This window comes from Schistocerca serialis, chromosome 2, assembly GCF_023864345.2.
Source record: "Schistocerca serialis cubense isolate TAMUIC-IGC-003099 chromosome 2, iqSchSeri2.2, whole genome shotgun sequence".
NCBI lineage: Eukaryota > Metazoa > Arthropoda > Insecta > Orthoptera > Acrididae > Schistocerca > Schistocerca serialis.
Window position 1 is genome coordinate 522,739,829 of NC_064639.1, and position 20,026 is coordinate 522,759,854.

Genomic DNA, 20,026 nt, shown 5'->3' on the forward strand with positions numbered 1-20,026 from the left:
TAAGACATCGTGAGAGACGAGAATGGGGCGCTCCGCGGAACTCACGGACGTCGAACGTGGGCCGGTGATTGGGTGTCACTTGTGTGATATATCTATACGCGAAATTTCCATACCCCTAAAAATCCATAGGTCCACTGTTACTCACGTGATAGTGAAGTGGAAACGTGAAGGGATATGTACAGCGCAAAAGCGCACAGGCCAACCTCGTCTGATGACTGACAAAGACCGCCGACAGTTGAAGAGGGTCGTAATGTGTAATCGACAGACATCTATCCAGGCCATCTCACACAAATTCCAAATTGCATCAGCATCCACTGCATGTACCATGACAGTTAGGCGAGAGGTGAGAAATCTTCGATTCACGGGCGAGCCCTGCTCATAAGCCACACATCACGCCGGTAAATGCCAAACGACGCCTCGCTTGGTGTAAGCCTCGCTTGATGTAAGCCTCGCTTGGTGTAAGGGGCGTAAACATTGGACGATTGAACAGTGTAGAAACTTTGTCTGGAGTGAAGAATCACGGTACATAATGCGACGATCAGATGGCAGGGTCTGGGTATGGCGAATACCCGGTTAACATCATCTGCCAGCGTGTGTAGTGCCAACAGTAAAATTCGGACACTGTCGGTCCATTATGGCCATAGGATTGTGGCTGCTACGTATTTCTCAATTCAATAAAATTTACCAACAGCGGTATACTAAGGTTATTTTATTTTATTTCGATAGCGACGAGTTTCGGCAGTACATTTTGCCATCTTCAAGCCCCAAACCCTTTTATTCGAAACAACGAGCTTCTCGTATGAATCAGTTGCACAACGATTGGAATTCACGGTATCCGGTTTTATGGCATTAAACGATAAGCTCACTGATTCTAAAAGAGCGTATGGGGCCAGAAGATGTAAAAATGAAATGCCGAAATTGGCTGCGTTCGAAATAAAGTAACCTAAGGCATACGGCTGTTGGTAAAGTTTATTGAATTCAGAAGTAAAGCTCTGAGGCTGTGGTGTTATGGTGTGGTCGTGTTTTTCATGGAGGGGCTTGCATCCCTTGTTGTTTGACGTGGCACTATCACTGCACAGGCCTACATTGATGTTTTAAGCATCTTCTTGTTTCCACTGTTGAAGAGCAATGCGGGGATGGTGATTGCACTATTCACCACGATCGAGCACCTCTTCATAATTCATGGCCTGTGGTGGAGTGGTTACACGAGAATAACATCCCTGTAACGGACTGACCTGCACAGAGACCTAACCTGAATCCTATAGAACACCTTTGGGACATTTTGGAACGCCGACTTCGTGCCAGGCCTCACCGACCGACATCGATACCTTTCCTCAATACAGCACTCTGTGGAGAATGGGTTGCCATTCCCCAAGAAGCTTTCCAGCACCTGATTGAACATATGTCTTCGAGAGAGGTAGCTGTCATCAAGGCTGAGGGTGGGCCAACACCATACAAAATCCAGCATTAGCAATGGAGAGAGCCAGTTTCAGCCAGTTGTCCGGATACTTTTGATCATATAGTGTACGTGCATGATCCAAATTTTGGAGAGTACCTTCCCCCACACTTATAACGTCTACTTCCGCCTTTCACCCTGTTATACCCCCAGAACGTAAATTTATGCCTTGTTACTGGTCTGCTACGCTTAGATGTGGTACACACATTTAATATTTGTTCTTAATCCAATTAATTTGACAGTAAACACCAATTTTATACCATTAAACCACTGTTTTTGATAATCAACAATATTTCTATCCCTTCCATCACGGGAACTCTTAGTCGTATAGAAAACACGAAAAGGATGGGTTGTTGTGTCAAATTTAATGTAGTTTAATGTTGCACAGGGAAACATTGTCGTAAGAAGACGCGATTTTCGAGACATTCAAGAAAAACTTAACTTATCTCCAGTCGCCCCCACCCCTCACCACTTACATCCCAACCGTCACGATTTTAAGTATGTTGTTCATAGCACTCAAGCTTACCGCTGTACAAACATTTTTGACTACAGTACTGTTTTTTTTTTTTTTCAAATAGACACTTCTTGGCCTTCGTTGACAGCTACCAGTTCCGGATGGTTAGCCAAACGGCCAAGGCAGTTAAAAATATAATTTTAGACACTATTTAACAGCAATCTTTCAGTTAAGCACAAGTAGTAGAAACCGTCTCTATTGCGCAATCACCCATAAAAATATAACCGATTTCGGACTCTAGTGATAGGACATCTTTAGATAATGCACTGTAAAGATAAAAATTAAAAAATATGATTTACGTACAAAAGTCAGACAACATTCAAATGAATATAGATTAAAATTACGTGTCGTTACCCATCTGGCTGACAATGATGACACTTGGGACAGATGTGCTGATCCCAGTCGCCAAACTGCTGCTGATGGCTGAGCAGCCACGGGTTAAATAGAGCTACACAGGACACCGCATGACGTCCATGCCAGCCAATGGGAAGCGACGTACGTGTCGTACGTTAAGATTTCAACATCTGTTTTTGAAAATGTACTTAGATTTAACTGAAAACCGCTAAAAATAGGAAATTCAAAACCGTATGGATACCATACATGTTAAATCTACTTTTATAAACTTTAAATATGAAGCCAATCTGATAGGTTAAACTGTACCCCAGGACACCGACTGGAAGCAATGGCTAACATTACGAAGACACTGTTTCCATAGCAACAGCTATTAAGTCATCAATTACATATTCGTAGTAAAATAGTGTATAAAAGTACCTAAGTAACGATTAAGTACACCAATATTTTTATTACTATAATTGATTTGTTAACAATAATTGAGCGTAGTACAGAAAATTAGCATCTTCGTGGTATATGAGCCCGCCGTGTGGTATCTATTAGAATACATAAGGACGCTTTATCAATGGAGATATCTTGGATAAAATGGCTGTCGGTTGCCAAAAATGTACTCGATGGATGCCGTGTGCTCCCTTGGTAACAATGGCTGATACTCACCGCCAAAGATGAAAGAGAAAAGCGACGCTAACGGAAGTGGAATCAGTGGGCTTAAATTTTATAATCAACAGCAAGACGTTGGTCAACGTTTGCAACAGCAAAACCAATTCATTAAAAATAACCTAAAACCTAAAGTGGAAGACATAAAAATTATTTTTTCTCGAGAAGTAAAATCGGCAAATGAAATTTCATTGAAAAAGGTATATAGATTAAAAAAATGGAATGAAAGGCTAAAATCACTGAGATGGTGATAAATTTTATGAAATCTGCGTCTTTTACACAGAAGAGATAATTACCTTTAAAATAACCAGTCACTTTTATAACACTCGTTGTCACTTTACGATTAAACATTGGAAACTGGCTATGATACAGAAATTCCATAAAGGACAAACTAAGAACGTAAGACGAAGTATAAGTAGAAAAGCAGCTACCCTCTTGTTAAAATAACATCTTCGAATAAGTCAAAAAAGCCTTTTTGGCGGAAATCTAACAGTTCATCCAAAAGAACTGACCGATTATTCATGTAATGCTAAGAATTTAGAATTCTTGTAAGGAATTCAAATGTTAACCTTAAAATGTGACGTGCAAAATCTCCAGAAAAAAAAAATGGCTCTGAACACTATTGGGCTTAACTGCTGTGGTTATCAGTCCCCTAGAACTTAGAACTACTTAAACCTAACTAACCTAAGGACATCACACATCCATGCCCGAGGCAGGATTCGAACCTGCGACCGTGGCGGTCGCACGGCTCCAGACTCTAGCGCCTACAACCGCTCGGCCTCTCCGGTCGGCAAAATCTCAAGATTCTTCATGATATCACCTTCTGAATGTTTGCTATTAGTATGGTCTTCTCCGAAAACTGATTTATTGCGTGACACACCAGAGACATGTTTCTTGAAGCATGTTTTGAAATTTCGACCAGTGTGGCCAATACATATTTTCTCACAGGCATTGAAAGTTAATTAATATATTCCTGATCTAGAGTAACTTTTATTACTTTCGCTAATGATATGCTTAAATTTATTGGGAAGCATATTGGTGGTTGAAAAGGTAACGATTATACCGGAATCTGTAAAAGGTCTGTTTATTCTGTCGGATACAGCTCCCATACATATCATTTTAGAAAAGACCTGTTCTACTCGTATTTGCTGTTGCTTTGGGCGTATTTTTGAAAAAGATCATGACAAATTCCTGGGTCATAGTCATTGACAGATGTAATTTATTTCAAATCACGTAATTCCTTCTGTATTTGAGCGACGCATAAAGGAAGCTTAATCATTCTGTCACGCAATGGTTAAAGAAAAGAGACTTTATGTACTTTGTGGGATAGAGGTAGAAGCTGCTCATATTTCAATAAATGACTTACAATGGTCGCCTAGACGTAGATATTGCTATAGTCGCACTATTTCACTCCCATTTACGGAGCTTGTTAGCACTTGATGTTAGGTTGGCGCCATTAAAATGCATTGTGGTGGTCGCTGCTGCTTGCTGGATCGCTGCTGTGTTTCGATGCTAATGCTGACTCTAAATCTGGTTGTCTAGGGGTAAAAAGATGAGGTCCCGTGTTTTTGATGTGCTTTTGACGATAAATAATGAGTGAAACCAACAATTTAAACTTCAAATATTTATTACTCTGGCGGCCATCTTAATTCCACTGTCCACCAAAGGCAATGACACAACACAAAGTAGCACTTCTTTTACATGTTCTATGCATGTTTATCCACCTCGAACAATACCACACATACACTTTACCAAAGTGACATTCAGACTCCCTCCCGACCCTTCTTGCTGCTCGTATTTGTAACATTGTGAAAGAACTACTAAAAAGAGATCTACATCTGTTACCGTAATTTGTAGAGAAAAGTTATTAATTTATATCGAGTGACATAACTTAACAGGTTATTAAAATGACAGACAGATTTGTTGACTTGACAGAATAATTTTTTGTTACAAAAAGGCCTTTTTTTAGAAGTTTGTCAACTGACTTCTCTAATTTGCATACATAAGCAAATAACATGAATTATTAAGAACTACATTGGTTTTCGTCTAAAATAGGAGTGTTTACGTGAATACTGAGTATAAACGGTCCTAGTGAACAAATAGGTTTCACTGGGTCAGTTGTTCAGTATAATTTAATGGGTTGATTGTTTACGGAGACATGTTAACATACAGAATAACTTTTCTATAATCATAAATACTCGTTAAACTGGTTGAATTTGGAGGATATCGCATACTTCGGTAAAGTAAAGCCTTTAATAGGTTCCATTACACTGTGCAATCGAGACTTTTTTTCCTGGTTTTATTTTATCTGTGGAATGGAGACTAAACAAGGTGGCGTTTAGCTGTAGCATGTTGCCGAATGTCAGGATGCAAAGAAGACATATAACAGTTGTTCTCAGAAACTTCCGAAGACTTACCTTCTTCTGAAATGCATTCGAAGACAATAAGTGCCTCATTTGCCGGGGGAAAATACCACCGGTATTCGATGGGCACAGGAATTAGTATCCAATAACAGCTTGGCAAAATGCAGTTAGCTGCAGCCAGAGTTTGTGGACACAGAGGCAACTATGGATATGTTGGAGAGTCGGGATTTTCCACATCTTCTTTCCTTTAATCGACATCTTAAAGCAAACAATGTGAGGAGGGCTGAGAAAGAGAAACGTTGGATGAAACAATATAATGTGCTATTGGCGAAGAAAGCAACTATGTTAAGCATTGGTAGTAGTAATAGAACAATAATTACTCTCAGACCATGGACTTCGCTTTCATAAGGTGTTGTACATGGCTCCTGAAAGCGCTAAGCATTTTTATTGGGCTCGTATTGTACAAGCCGTAGCTTCACGATTTTAGTCTTTATCAGAAAGACGGAGGTGCTCAAAGTCCGTTATTCATATCATGTTTCATTACGGCACAATAATCTCTGAGACGCAGTCCTCGACCTACCGTAGTCAAACACCCATGTAATAAGTTTCAAATCTTATTTCCTAAGAGCCATATGGGACAGTGATCAACATTCATTTCTGCTAGTTTTAGTTGATTCCAGAAGTTTTTCCCATTTACCTGTGTTCTGCTTCAAAGAAAATCGTAGGGTGTCGGATTCTCGCCTTGGATGCTAAGCGACTCTGTTTCTACTGTTGTCGTGAATTTTAATGACTTGGAGGGCTTTTTCGGTCATATTGAGAGTGATATATTCAAACAGAAATAAATAAACAATTATTCTAGCAATGCACCATCCGCGAATAGTTTTAGAACATAACTGCTGTTATGTATATTTATAAGTACACTTTGTTACACACAGTGACTTTTCCGATATTTGATGTCAGATTTGTACGGGCTTTCTGTGCACGTGTTAAGCCTTCCACTCCGAAACGCTCATATATAGGACAATTGTAAAGCTATTCACATTAACTACTCTTTATATCAAATTATCTCTGTGCCAAATTTTAGGCCACGTAGTGAATATACATTTACGACATTTACGCCTCCAATAGGTGAATGTAATTTCGTACCATGTTACATACCTGGTGTCCATAATGAAATAACAGTTGCTCGTCACGATAATGAATTAATCCAGCTACGCATTATTTGGTCCCATCACTTTCGGACATTATTGCAGCGAATAAACAGTGCAGCGCAGGACACGGACAGCAAGTATAATTCATCGAAGTGGGACAGGATAGAGTAATACCAACAGCAAGCAGGTTGTATTGTCATACCCGGAGAGAACAGAGTTGCTACTTCACTTTGTGTTATATGCTAAATTTATCGTGTCCCTACGCCAAATAATGGAAAACTTGACTTTTTTGTGGGCTCTCCACATTTCACTGTACCTATGCCCCGACGTAGATTTTCGTTTCTTTTCGTCATGCAACAGACGATTATCATTACTATTTTGTTGATATTTCTGCCCTATGCTTCTAATTTTTGTAATTTATTCTTCTCTAATTTTATATAGACCTTATCACTCATCTCAGACACTAATGTGTTAGTGATAGATTCTTTTATAAAATACTTTATTGTCAAAAAGACTTTTCTTATCATCATTTTACACAGGTAACTCATTATTCTGCTTGTACGGATAATACAATTGTAACGAGGCCTTCTGACATGCTTTCACAAAGCTCTGCCCTTCATTTTACAGTCCATACCTCAAACGAGCGTGAGAGGTATATCTGTTTAACCTCAGATTCCTCTAAGTTATAAAATTGCCCTTTGGTGGAAGTAGCTATTGACGCGTTTCTGGTAATGGTGCAATAAGCGAGACACTTCTACGTTTGACCCAAGGGGAGGCCCATGTAACTTTACTAGTGCACTGAACTTGTGGTACTTTAGTTTGGCTCCAACTTGACTGTATTCGAAATTTCAACGGCATAACTCAAGGTGCAAACGGTGTGAACGACAATTAAAGGACAGTCGTGATACAGAAACTGCCTGTTGGCTTCTGTCTCGGTTCTTCGGCCGAAGAACTCGAGATAGAAGCCAACAGGAAGTTTCTCAACAAGTGTCCACAAAAGCCTAAACATCTCTGTAGTCGTAATAGAGCGAACACATTTGCTGCTAGATACACGTTTATTTTAAGTCACTATACATACTACGAAATAACTCATGTACATGGCTGTGAATATTTCATGATTGAATGCATTGCAATTAAGCTTTTATGTGATTTTTTTTACTACATCTGATAATCTGATGAAATTTTCCTACAGAACTCTGCACAACGAGGTTTGTATCAGAGGCAATCACCATAGCAAACGCCAAGTGGAGGTACTTAAAAAGACATTTACAGATGTACAAGAGAAACAACTAATACTTACAGCTATTGCCACCAAGAAATCTCGGCAGTAAGTAGTCTGTTCGGGAAAGAAGAGCAATAAATAATTATGGAAGTGAAGAATGTAAAGCAAATTATAAAAGACAAAATAATTTCTAATCTGAGAATCAAAGAGAGCTGCAGAACTATTGTTGAGTAAGAACGTACTAAAATTATAGAAAGCTTGAAGAGAAGGAATGTAGAAAATAATCCTACCAATCAGTCAACGAACAATTTGGGGAGCAGAAAGCACAAGCAGCAGCAGTCGAAAACTAGAATGGAGTTGTATCACGGAGAGCAAAGATACAGAGAAAAAATGGAAAGAATCCATAGAGAACATACGTGATAGAGCCAGGATGAAGGATGAGTTTATGATATCATGGAATAAAGCTATTACAGAATGAGCTAGGGTAAACAATTATCACCGAAAAATTGGTTAAAGCCCTTAAAGAAGTGGCAACGGCCTTGCCGCGGTGGATACACCGGTTCCCGTGAGATCACCGAAGTTAAGCGCTGTCGGGCGTGGCCAGCACTTGGATGGGTGACCATCCAGCCGCCATACGCTGTTGCCATTTTTCGGGGTGCACTCAGCCTCGTGATGCCAATTGAGGAGCTACTCGACCGAGTAGTGGTGGCTCCGGTCAAAGAAAACCATCATAACGACCGGGAGAGCGGTGTGCAGACCACACGCCCCTCCTATCCGCATCCTCACTTGAGGATGACACGGCGGTCGGATGGTCCCGATAGGCCACCTGTGGCCTGGTGACGGAGTGAGTGCTTAAAGAAGTAGAGCAGAGTATTGTACCTAGGGGATTATGTAGTATAGTGTGTTCGGTACTTTGGTCTAGTGACTGATTTTAGAATCACGTTATGTAATGCACCCTAGAGAACCCCATAAGCAGAATCCGCCATTTTCTACATCTTTTATTGTTCTAAGCCATGAGATTGTTTTTTTTCAGCATTTATAAATATTTCACCTTCTACACGTTTAAGTGTTGTATAATATATTTAAGTATTGGGAATATATTGTTAATTATTCAGGTACAGAATTTTCTGATGAGTAAATTCTATAACTTTTAGAGCTATTTACATATTATGTGGACGGTTAACCCATATCTTGTCAGTCGTGCACCATCTTGTGCCATCAAACAGAAGGCCTTTTACCATTGAGCACCTAGTACTTGGAAAATGAAGTGAGTTTCTCTAAAATATAATAAAATTTGCATGCCTAGAAAATGGAATTTTGTGTTAGTTTACAATAGCTTCTGTTTCAAATTTAATGTCACTTGTAACTGATTTTTAATAATAGTTCGGCTTAATTTGATTTTACTTACTGATTAACGTTCTGTGGTGGAATAATAATGTAACACATAGACTATTAAATACAATACTGACAAGGTCAGTCTCGATTTCGACACTTCTAAATTTCAATCGAATATTCGTTCACAGGTAAATTATCATGTTGTACCTTAGAACACGTTCCCGCGTTTGTAAATACCTTAATTTTGCGGAATAATTTATGTAACTTCAGAAGAAGACAGCAGCACATAGAAAGTGACTGCGGTCATTTAACAATGAAACAAAAAACTACATTAAAATTCTATTACAGGGCTCGTGGCTAAAACCTGATAAGTGTAGCAAAGTATAACATGCTCCACTAAAGCCAGAAATGTACCTGGGATACGGTGCAATAATAGGAGAAATGCCTCATGAAATACACAGCCAGACATAAAGTTTTCTACGTGAATTCATGAATGAAATTTGTGAGAATGGAGAAAACTTCGGAGGTTTCCAAAGAAAAGTCCTGATACCAATATCTCAGAATATCACATCATCAGACAAATATCCAGACTATCAACACTTATCTTGCTGACTCAGTCGTCCAAGATACTGACAAAGATCATAAGGAAAGGAACATGAAACAAACTCAACTAAATCCTCACAGAAATTCAATGAAACTTAGTAAAAATACAAGAACTGGAGAACCAGTAACAAGCAACACTCTATAGAATTAATAAACCACTGTTTGGAGGCTTCATTGATTTAAAACTAGGCAGCGACAATATAGGCTGGCTTAAAATGACGTAAATATTATGAGAATTAAATTATATCACCGAGGCAGGAGAATAATCCCACATATGTACAAGAACTCGACAGCAATTGTCAAAAGACAATGGTTAAGAGTTGCAGAGGAAGGAGCTGAAGATGGTGTCAAGGGAGAATGTAGGCTCGGTAGTGGGAATCAGAGGGAAGAAACAATGAGTTCTTGGGTGAATTTCAGATAGTAATAGCTATCATGGTGTTCATAAATCACAAGAGAAGGAGATATACACGGGAAAAGCTTGGAGACACTGTATTATAGGGAGTTGGTTGGTTGGTTTAGGGGAAGAGACCAAACAGCGAAGTCATCGGTCTCATCGGATTAGGGAAGGATGGAGAAGGAAGTCGGCCGTGCCCTTTCAAAGGAACCATCCCGGCATTTGCCTGGAGTGATTTAGGGAAATCACGGAAAACCTAAATCAGGATGGCCGGACGCGGGATTGAACCGTCGTCCTCCCGAGTGCGAGTCCAGTGTGCTAGCCACTGTGCCACCTCGCTCGGTTTATAAGGAGTATCGAGATATAGATTCCGACCACAATTTAGTAGTGATGAAGGGTATATTGAACTTTAAGGAAACTGTGAGCAAGATTCAATGCGGAAACTAGTGGGACATGGAAGTACTAGGGGAACGATGATGTTTAAGGTTTCCTGAGGCTATGGATACAACGGTAATGAATATTACGGCATACAGTTCAGCTGAAGAGAGATAGACGTTTCTAAAAAGGGCAGTCATAGCTATGGGACAAACACAGGATCAGCAAAAGTAACTGCAAAGAAACTTTGTAACAGAAGAAATAGTTGAGGAAGAAAGAAGGGATGTCCAAAAATATTGATGAAAAGAGAGGAATGCGACGGCATAAGTCTAATAGAAATTAAATAGATAGTAATTACAGCAAGGGTAAAGTAAAATGGCTGCAGAGTAAGCGAAGGAGTAGAAAAAATGGCAGTCGGAAAATGTATTATCCATATCAGCTTTGCTTTAAATGTATGATATTTTATTTGTGAAATCACCTTTCGTCTTTATCATCAATTTTTTATGTATGTATAGACTATTATTGGTCATGTCGACCAAAACATACCATCGCTGATGCGAATCCATGTCCCCGAGTCTGTTTTCGGAGTTATTCTACCTATTTTCATTTACTTCTTAGGTAGATAAGCTAGAGAGAAGTACGAATTCCGGCTAATCCAGTGATTGCTATAATTGTACGACGAAATTGTTGGATTCTTGACTCACGACTTGAGACTGGAATATATTCATATGCATGGAATTCAGAACACCCGGTGACTATATGTATGATGTGAAGAAGAAATACTGATAGTTTGGAGTTCATTAACGTGTCTCATTCATATACATTAAAATCTCTCTTGTGCTGTCAAGATAATAGTCTACGGACGACCGCTGTTGCCGTGGCAGAAGTATTGTGTGTATACTTATCCTCGCATGGTAGCAGAATTAAATCCAAGGGACCTGCTTAAACACAATTGAAAGAGAAATTACAGTACTGCTGATAATCGGTCGACTTGGTAGACAGAAAAATATACGTTCTTCCAAAAAATATTATATTACAGCATATACGAGTAGGGTTCAATAAGTAATAAAACATATTTCCTTTCGACCAGTTTCGGTTATAAAATGTGTAATTTGTTGTGGGGTATCCCGGAATATTCTCACTTTAACGCTTAGAGTTTCAAGCTTTTATCATGACAAATTTCGAAAATACTAGCAAAATGTCATTCTCAGGGCCAATTCCTGATTGCAGTGACTCGAAATTAGTGTCCTACGTAATTTAAGTTACTTCAAACGCAATTTTGACCACTTCACTACCACAGCCAATAATCACTTTTTTATCCCACCAGTCGATCTCCCAAATTACTTCGTCGTTAAAATCTGGAATGACCGGAAAATTATGTTTGAATTCTTGACTTGTAATTCTCAGTTCCGTCAGGACTCGTCTTTTAATTGGATTCCGCATATTGTCCGTCAAATAGCTTTGAGGCGTTGTCTAGGATCCAGAACCAGAGACAGTGGCTTGCCTTGTTTCAGAGGAAGCCTCTCGTCGCTCAAAATGTCGACCTTCAGAGAGGGTGGTAATACTGGTAATTGGTAGCTGCAATGTTACGTGTCTAATGAAACCTTGTAGGTATAAGGCTGTTATGTGGTTACCACATTGGATTCGCATTCGGGAGGATGACTGTTCAAATTTGCGTCCGACCATACCAATTTAAGTTTACCGAGATCTTCCGATATGGCTCCTATGAAAGGCGCAGCCGGTTTACTTCTCCGTCTTTTTATGATGTGAGCTTATACTCCGGCCATAATGACCTCGTTTTCCACGGGAGGTTCTCCCCGAATGTTTGGCTTTTTTTAAATGTTGTCAAGAAACAGTGTTTGGAGATTTGGAGTAAACTTGTATACGCTATTGTGTTCCTGTGGACCTAACGTAGATAATAAACTCTTTTTGAACTGTTTGTTCAGTTGGGCACATTATAACTGCATACAGCAACTACAACATTATTTACGTCTTGTGTAATGCTATAGAGTTGCCTGTAGGGCATTTAGTGTAATGTGAAACGAATCCTTCACTGTGAATATGATTGATGTTAATTTCTTTCCCTCAGATAGGTATTAGGTAAATGCGATTTTACTGGTGATGTAAAATTGGTTTTAAGCTGGACTCTGTCCTTTGTCAAGCAACTTCCTACCAGGATACGACTTAAACAAATGTATATTTTGAATTGCCAAAACAAACTATAGTACAACATTTCCAGTGTTCCGATAGCTATATAAATTTAAAAAAAAGGGTAAATGCGATGAAGTTTACCACAGACATTTGTCTACGAATCCTGCAATAACAGAGGATTATACGACTAATATGAAATGATTTCAGTAATAATCCTTTCGATGATTCCTGTCGCCATTCCGGACACTGTATTATCCATTTTAATTTTGATTTAAGTTCAAGGAATTTTTATTGAAATACTACATTTGCTTAATTAACGACCTATTTTTATCTGCGTACGGTTTCTGAACATAACCGAGACGTTGTATCTCTGACCCAAGTCCATGCTCCAGCATTTGCATTAGCAGTTAACCTCTCGCCGATACTCTACCTCATGGATGAGATATGGAGCGGTAACAGATCTGTCTGTTCCTCTGACTGCTGTTTCCGTACCAAGAAATGATCAGAGAATCAGAGATACGACCTAGACTTTTAACAGGCAGTCAAAAGAAAATTAATAGACTATATAGCGATCATGGTGCGAGTGTATGTAACGCTGCTTTGTGTGTGTATAGGAGTGACTTCTATTTGGAATCAGCAAAGAAGAGCGTGAACATTTCACCACTGTGCAGTTTGTCTGTTAGACGTTCTCTGGTCGACGCGAGGTGAGTTTGGAGGCCGGCAAAATACGAGCAGCGACGTGTTGTACGTTTCTGACTGTGGAAGGAGTGTCAGAAAGTTAAGTTCATGCCCGAATTTCTGTAGTGCATTACGAACACAGTATGTCACACGCACTTGTATTTGCGAGGACTAAACGACTTTGAGAATGTCTGGTGTCACTGACAGACATCAGTCGGCCAGGGCAGGCACATCGTGTCTTTACCCTTTTGTCTTCACTGCGGTGGATGCTGTCGTCAGAAATGACCACCAACGAACGGTGGAAGACATTCGGCTCATGTTGAGCATCAGTCACGGGACAGCTCACGCTATGATGACAAAGCACCTGAAGTTCCAGAAAACCTGTGCGCAGTGGTTACGCCGCGTCGTAACGGAGGATCAGAAGTCGAACAGAATATCGACGTCACTGCAGTGCGATGAAGTACACTACAGTATCACGATGAAGAATATCGTTTCCTGTCCCGTATTGATCAGTATTGTCATCGTCTTGAACCGGATAGCAAGCGTCAGAGCCAACAATGGAAGCACGTGGCGTTATCCCCTCCGGAATAATCCAAAGCCCTGCACGCAAGGTCGGGGAAAGTCATAGTGACTTTTTTATTATATATATTTTTTTTCCTGCGACGGTTCACTGATTCTCTTCGGGTTTGCTGCCGGATCCTACAATCAACTTGACTCGATATTTCGGCGATCCAACTGGTCGCCATCTACAGCAAAATGCTGCTTCTGCTGATGAGTCCCGCTGAGAACTGACGCCAGGTTGCAAATCGACGTCCTGTATAGGCCACCGTTCAGTACACGGTGCACGCGCCGCCCATCACGGTTTCTGCCTCCAAAACAGGGAGGAGGCTCCGCCCTTAGTGAAACACTGCTGGCAATGATATATCGCAATCAAGGCAGCACCGAAGAACGTTCAGTTTTGATGCGAGATAATACAGGATTCCACGTTTTGCTAAGAGGAAACCCATTGTCTATGTTGATTAAATTATCAGAAAACCTAATTTCAATCGCCTCTTTGTTCCAAAAACCAGAAATGTTGACAACCACAACAGTTTCCTCAAATTTTATTTTGTGTCCCTCATATAGGCAGTGTTCTGCTACCGCCGATTTTCCGGCTGTTGTAGCCTCGTATGACGACGATGATCCACACGCCTGTCACGGCCAACGTAAGCTTTCCCACATTGACACGAAATTTTATACACCCCGGGTTTCCTAAGCCCCAAATCATCCTTCACAGAGCCCTAATCTTAGAAGGTGGTCGGAATACACTCATAATGTTAAAATTCTTTAAAATTCGTCCAATGTTAAACGATAAGCCTCCAGCAGAAGGAAGAAAGGCCACAGATCTATGATCCTCTTCGTACACCTCCGGAGATGGTCCAAACTCCATAGCCCGACGAATCTGCTTCTCGGTGTATCCATTTCCCTTAAAAACAAATGCTCAAGTTCTTGGGTTAAGCTGTCTGCGTCGGAGATGGCATATGCTCTCCGTACCAAAGTCCTAAGGATGCCACTACATTGCTGTGGAGGATGACCACTCTTAGGATGCAGATACCAATCTGTGTGTGTCGGCTTTCGGTGAACGCTGTGTCCCAAAGTTCCATCTGTTCTTTTTTATTAACCATTACGTCTAAAAATGGAAGCATCCCATCATTTTCAACCTCCCTAGTAAATTTGATACGGGGATGAAGACAGTTGAAGTGGTCCAAAAATCTGTTAAGAGCATCACGTCCATGCGGCCAGACGAAGAAGGTATCGTCCACGTATCTCCAGAAGCACGTTGGTTGCAAAGCTGAAGTCCTCAGTGCCATGTCCTCTAAGTCCACCATAAATAAATTGGCGACTATAGGTGACAAAGGACTACCCATAGCCACTCCGTCATTCTGTTCAAAAATGTTACCGTTAAATAAAAAATACGTGGAGGTCAGCACATGACGACAAAGCTTCACCAGCTCTTCATCCAGTTTTTCACTGATCAAACTGAGGAACTCTTCCAGAGGAACTCGTGTAAATAGGGATACCACATGGAAACTCATTAACAGATCTGAAGGACTCAACTTCAAACATCCCAATCGTGGAATAAAATCCACCGAACTGGATACATGGTATTCACACTTTCCAACAAATGGAAAATGGCATCACAATTAAGGCACAGCGGTAGTTGGACAGTTTTCGAAAACCGAAGCACGCTATCAGGTCCAAAAGCTCAGCCACGTTGATCGACTGCATCATTCTGTTTCAGGATACTGCCGGCCCACATGTTGCCAAGGTTGTTTCGGATATGATACACTGGTTTCGCTGATAGTCCTTAGAAATCGAACATGCAGTCCCCAAATCTCCCCCATGTGATTTCCACATTTTTAGAGCCTTGCAGCAAGACAGTCGTAGCCACAGCTTTGCTTGGCAGATATGCATTCCAGGGTATAGTACTGTCATGAAAAAATTGATTTTATTGCCCTTCATTGGGATTAATGTACTAACAGTTATGGTGATTACTTTTGAAATAATAAGTAGTTTAATTACCTTTTTTCCACCTGCCTCGTTTCCTTTTTACTGCCCATTACATATGAGGAAGATAAATAAGCATTTTGTTATTTCACAGTCCAGTCGCATTAATGTGACCATCAGGCAAAAGACTGAATAACCACCGTTTTCAGCGCAAACCTCAGGTAGATGTGCCGGAAGACCGTCAGTGAGGTCCTGGAAGATTTCGACGGGGATGTGGAGCCATGTCGACTCCAGTGCTGCGGACAGCTGACCAAGGGCTCGATCGTAGTAATCCCTGTGATTCTCAGTTGTGTTCGGATCATGTGAGTTCGGTGGCCTGAGGACTAAGGTGAACTCATCCTGGTGCTCATCGAACCAAGCAGGCACTCTGCAAGGTGTGACACAGTGCATTGCCCTGTCGGTAGATGCCACTGTGCCGAAGAAATTACAAACTGCATGTAGTGGTGGGCACTGTTTTTAAGGATATGTGCATAGTTGTAATGATCCATTCCGACGTCCAGAATGACGAGCTCTCTTAGGGAGTGCCACGAGAATATTCCACAGTCCTCTTTCACGCCGTACACGCCAACGGTCATCTGTCCGATGGAGCCTCAAGTGTGATTCATCTGGAAAGCCATCTGTTGCCGTTCAGTGGACGTCCGTCTGCGGTACTGACATGCAAATTCCAACTTCGTTGCCGGTGAAAATCAGGCAGCAAGGGGGAGTACATCAGACACGTGCTACCGTGGCCCAGGCGCAGCGAAGTTAACTAACCGGTCATTGGAGCGACACTGTTCGTAGACTCTTGGTTCATCTGACCGGTCAAATGCTCAGAAGTTCAAGGTGTATTCGCCTGTACAAATCTTTGCAGTCGTCATACACGCAGGTCATCTATGGCTCTTAGTCCACCACAGTTGCCTCGGCACTTGTTTCGGACAGCGCCGTTTTGTCATGCAAGGTATATCTGAACAACCGCGACGTATGAACAATTACAAACTTAGTCGTTTCGGAAATGCTTGCAGCCTTGGGCAAAAACCAATCATGATGCCCTTATGGACGTCAGACAAATCACATTGTGACAACGACAACACTGTTGTCCACGTCCCCGCGAAAAGCTAGTGCTGCCACCTACCGTCTGATGAGTGGTGGTGTACGTTAACGTCAAACATAGTCGGCGGTCAAATCGATGTGACTGGATCGCGTATTTCTAGTTCATAGCAGTGACCTACTGCCGCCAGGTGGAGAGGCAGTTATGTACTATTCGTGTAGATGCCGCTACTCTCTCTCTGTCGTCCAAGAGAGGGGTCGATCAGCGTACTGTCGTCTCATAGCCCTCTCTGTTTTAATGTTCCTGTCCGTCTTGCTGGCGCTTCACTTTTACACCGGAACAGATATATTGTAAGAAACAGTGAGATAAAGTTAAGGTACCAGGGCGCAAGCGGAGTCATGTAGACTTTACCTCCATTAGTATTGGAATGGAATCGACAACTGACAGTATCAGTAAGGTGTATCTTCCACAGTACATCACACAACGTCTTGCAGAGTGTTTACGTGGATGTAGACATACAGTGGTTGAGCATGCAATAAATCTACAGCGTCATTGTCTGGAGAACTATAGAATCTATGGAACATACACCATGTGATCAAAAGTATCCGGACACCTGGGTGAAAATAGCATACAAGTCTGTAGTGCCCTCCTTCGGTAATGCTGAAATTCAGTATGGTTTTGGCCCACCCTTAGTCTTGATGACAGCTTCCATTCTCGCAGGCATAAATTCAATCAGGTACTGGAAGGTTTCTTAGGAAATGGCAGCCCATTCTTCACGGAGTGCTGCACTGAGGAGAGGTATCGATGTCGGTCGGTGAGGCCTGGCTCGAAGTCGGCGTTCCAAAACATCCCAATGATGATCTATGGCATTCAGGTCAGGACACTATGCAGGCTAGTCCATTACAGGGATGTTATTGTCGAGTAACCACTCCACCACAGACCGTGCATTATGAATAGGAGCTCGATCGTATTGAAAGATCTAATCGCCATCCCCGAGTAGCTCTTCATCAGTGGGAAGCAAGAGGGAGTTTAAAACATCAAGGTATGGCTGTGATGGGATAGTTACATGCAAAACAACAAGTGGTGCAAGCCTCCTCCATGAAAGACACGACCACACCATAACACCACAGCCAGCGGATTTTACTGTTGGCACTACACACTCTGGCAGATGACGTTCACCTGGCATTCATCCCACCCACACACTTACATCGGACCGCCACATTCTGTACCGTGATTCGTCTCTTCACACGACGTTTTTCCACTATTCAGTCGTCCAAGGTTTACCTCCTTACACCAAGTGAGGCATAGTCTGGCGTTTAACTGCGTGATGTGGTGCTTATGAGCAGCCGCTCGACCAAGAAATCAAAGTTTTCTCACTTCTCGCCTAACTGTCATAGTACTTGCAGTGGATACTGATGCAGTTTGGAACTCCTGTGTGATGTATAGATGTCTGCCTATTACACATAACGACCCTCTTCAACTGTCGCCGGTCACTGTCAGTCAACAGACGAGGTCGGCCTGTACGCTTTTGTCCCGTACATGACCCTTCTCGATTCCACGTCACTATCACACCGGAAACAGTGGACCTAGAGATGTTGAGGAGTGTGGAAATCTCGCGTACGGACGTATGACACAAGTGACACCCATCAGTTGACGACGTTCGAAGTCCGTCAGTCCCACGGAGCGCCCATTTCTGCTCTCTTACGATGTCTAATGACTACTGAGGTCGCTGCCGGCCGCAGTGGCCGAGCGGTTCTAGGCGCTACAGCCCGGAACCGGGCGACCGCTACGGTCGCAGGTTCGAATCCTGCCTCGGGCATGGATGTGTGTGATGTTCTTAGGTAAGTTAGGTTTAAGTAGTTCTACGTTCTAGGGGACTGATGACCTCAGAAGTTAAGTCCCATAGTGCTCAGAGCCATCTGAACCATTTTACTGAGGTCGCTGACATTGTGTACCTCCCAGTAGTTGGCAACAGAATGCACCTAACATGAAAATCTTATGTTTTGTGGTGTCCGGACACTTTTGATCACATAGTGTATGATGGGTGCATACCCTTACTTCTTCCCTCACACCATACACGAATAAAAGAAATCAGTCAGTGGTCAACATTAGTACTACGTTCTCTCAACAAGGCACAGTAAAGCTCCTAGCAAATTAAAGACGTATGTGCGTTAGCTTGTCTTCCTTGTGACGTCCAAGGACTGAAGTGTTGAGAGAGTGCCACACAGTGACATTCCGGGAGTAGCTTTACGAGCATCGGTGACCTGAATTCGCCGGGAGAAGTGGGCTACCGGCATGGGGGATCGACAGAGGTCGCAAGAGCGCCACAAGGCGTGAGAGTGTAATTTCCGCCCGGTGGTCTGCTGGCCGCTAGCCACGATTTGTGGTTGCGCTGCCTCGTGCAGGTGACCGCGTCGCCACCCCGCAGGAAACTCTCGCGCCGTGGTTCTCTCGGAGGCACACTATGAAGCGTGAGCGGCTCAACGTGGTCAGCTTCTACCTAACGGAGGGTCAGTGTAAAGCAACACGGACCACTCGGGGCGCGGTACCAGAACACTTGTAACCCCCAGCAGTAAAAATATGTATAACATTCACATTCAGTGTAACCTCCCAACAGTTTATTATTCCGTAACATCGCAATAATAACGTGACTAACCTCTCAATAAAAAAGTGACTTATATGTAGCCTTTCAGTAATTAACTGACTGTGAATCTAAACGTAAATTTGGACGTCAGCAGTGCTGCGTCATGGCCCTGAAAGATCATACTGTTTTGTGTTAACAGAAGAGCCAACACCGTGTTACGAATGGAGGCCGAAATGCACGCGTTTTAGCTCACGCAGGCTGGCGTGAGGAGGGAAGAACTATATTGACATGAGGTCTGGAACATGACAAGAAATGAGAATTCAGAAAGCGGACATAATTAGTTTCATACTTACCTTTAATCCATTAATAATGAACGTCGCTCTTGAAGGTACATGATTCACAATATTATCTGTTCAGAACACATTCTTGAAGTAATTAGATTGGTTGGTTGTTTTTGGGGAAGGAGACCAGACAGCGAGGTCATCGGTCTCATCGGATTAGGGAAGGACGGGGAAGGAAGTCGGCCGTGCCCTTTGAAAGGAACCATCCCGGCATTTGCCTGGAGCGATTTTAGGGAAATCACGGAAAACCTAAATCAGGATTGCCGGACGCGGGATT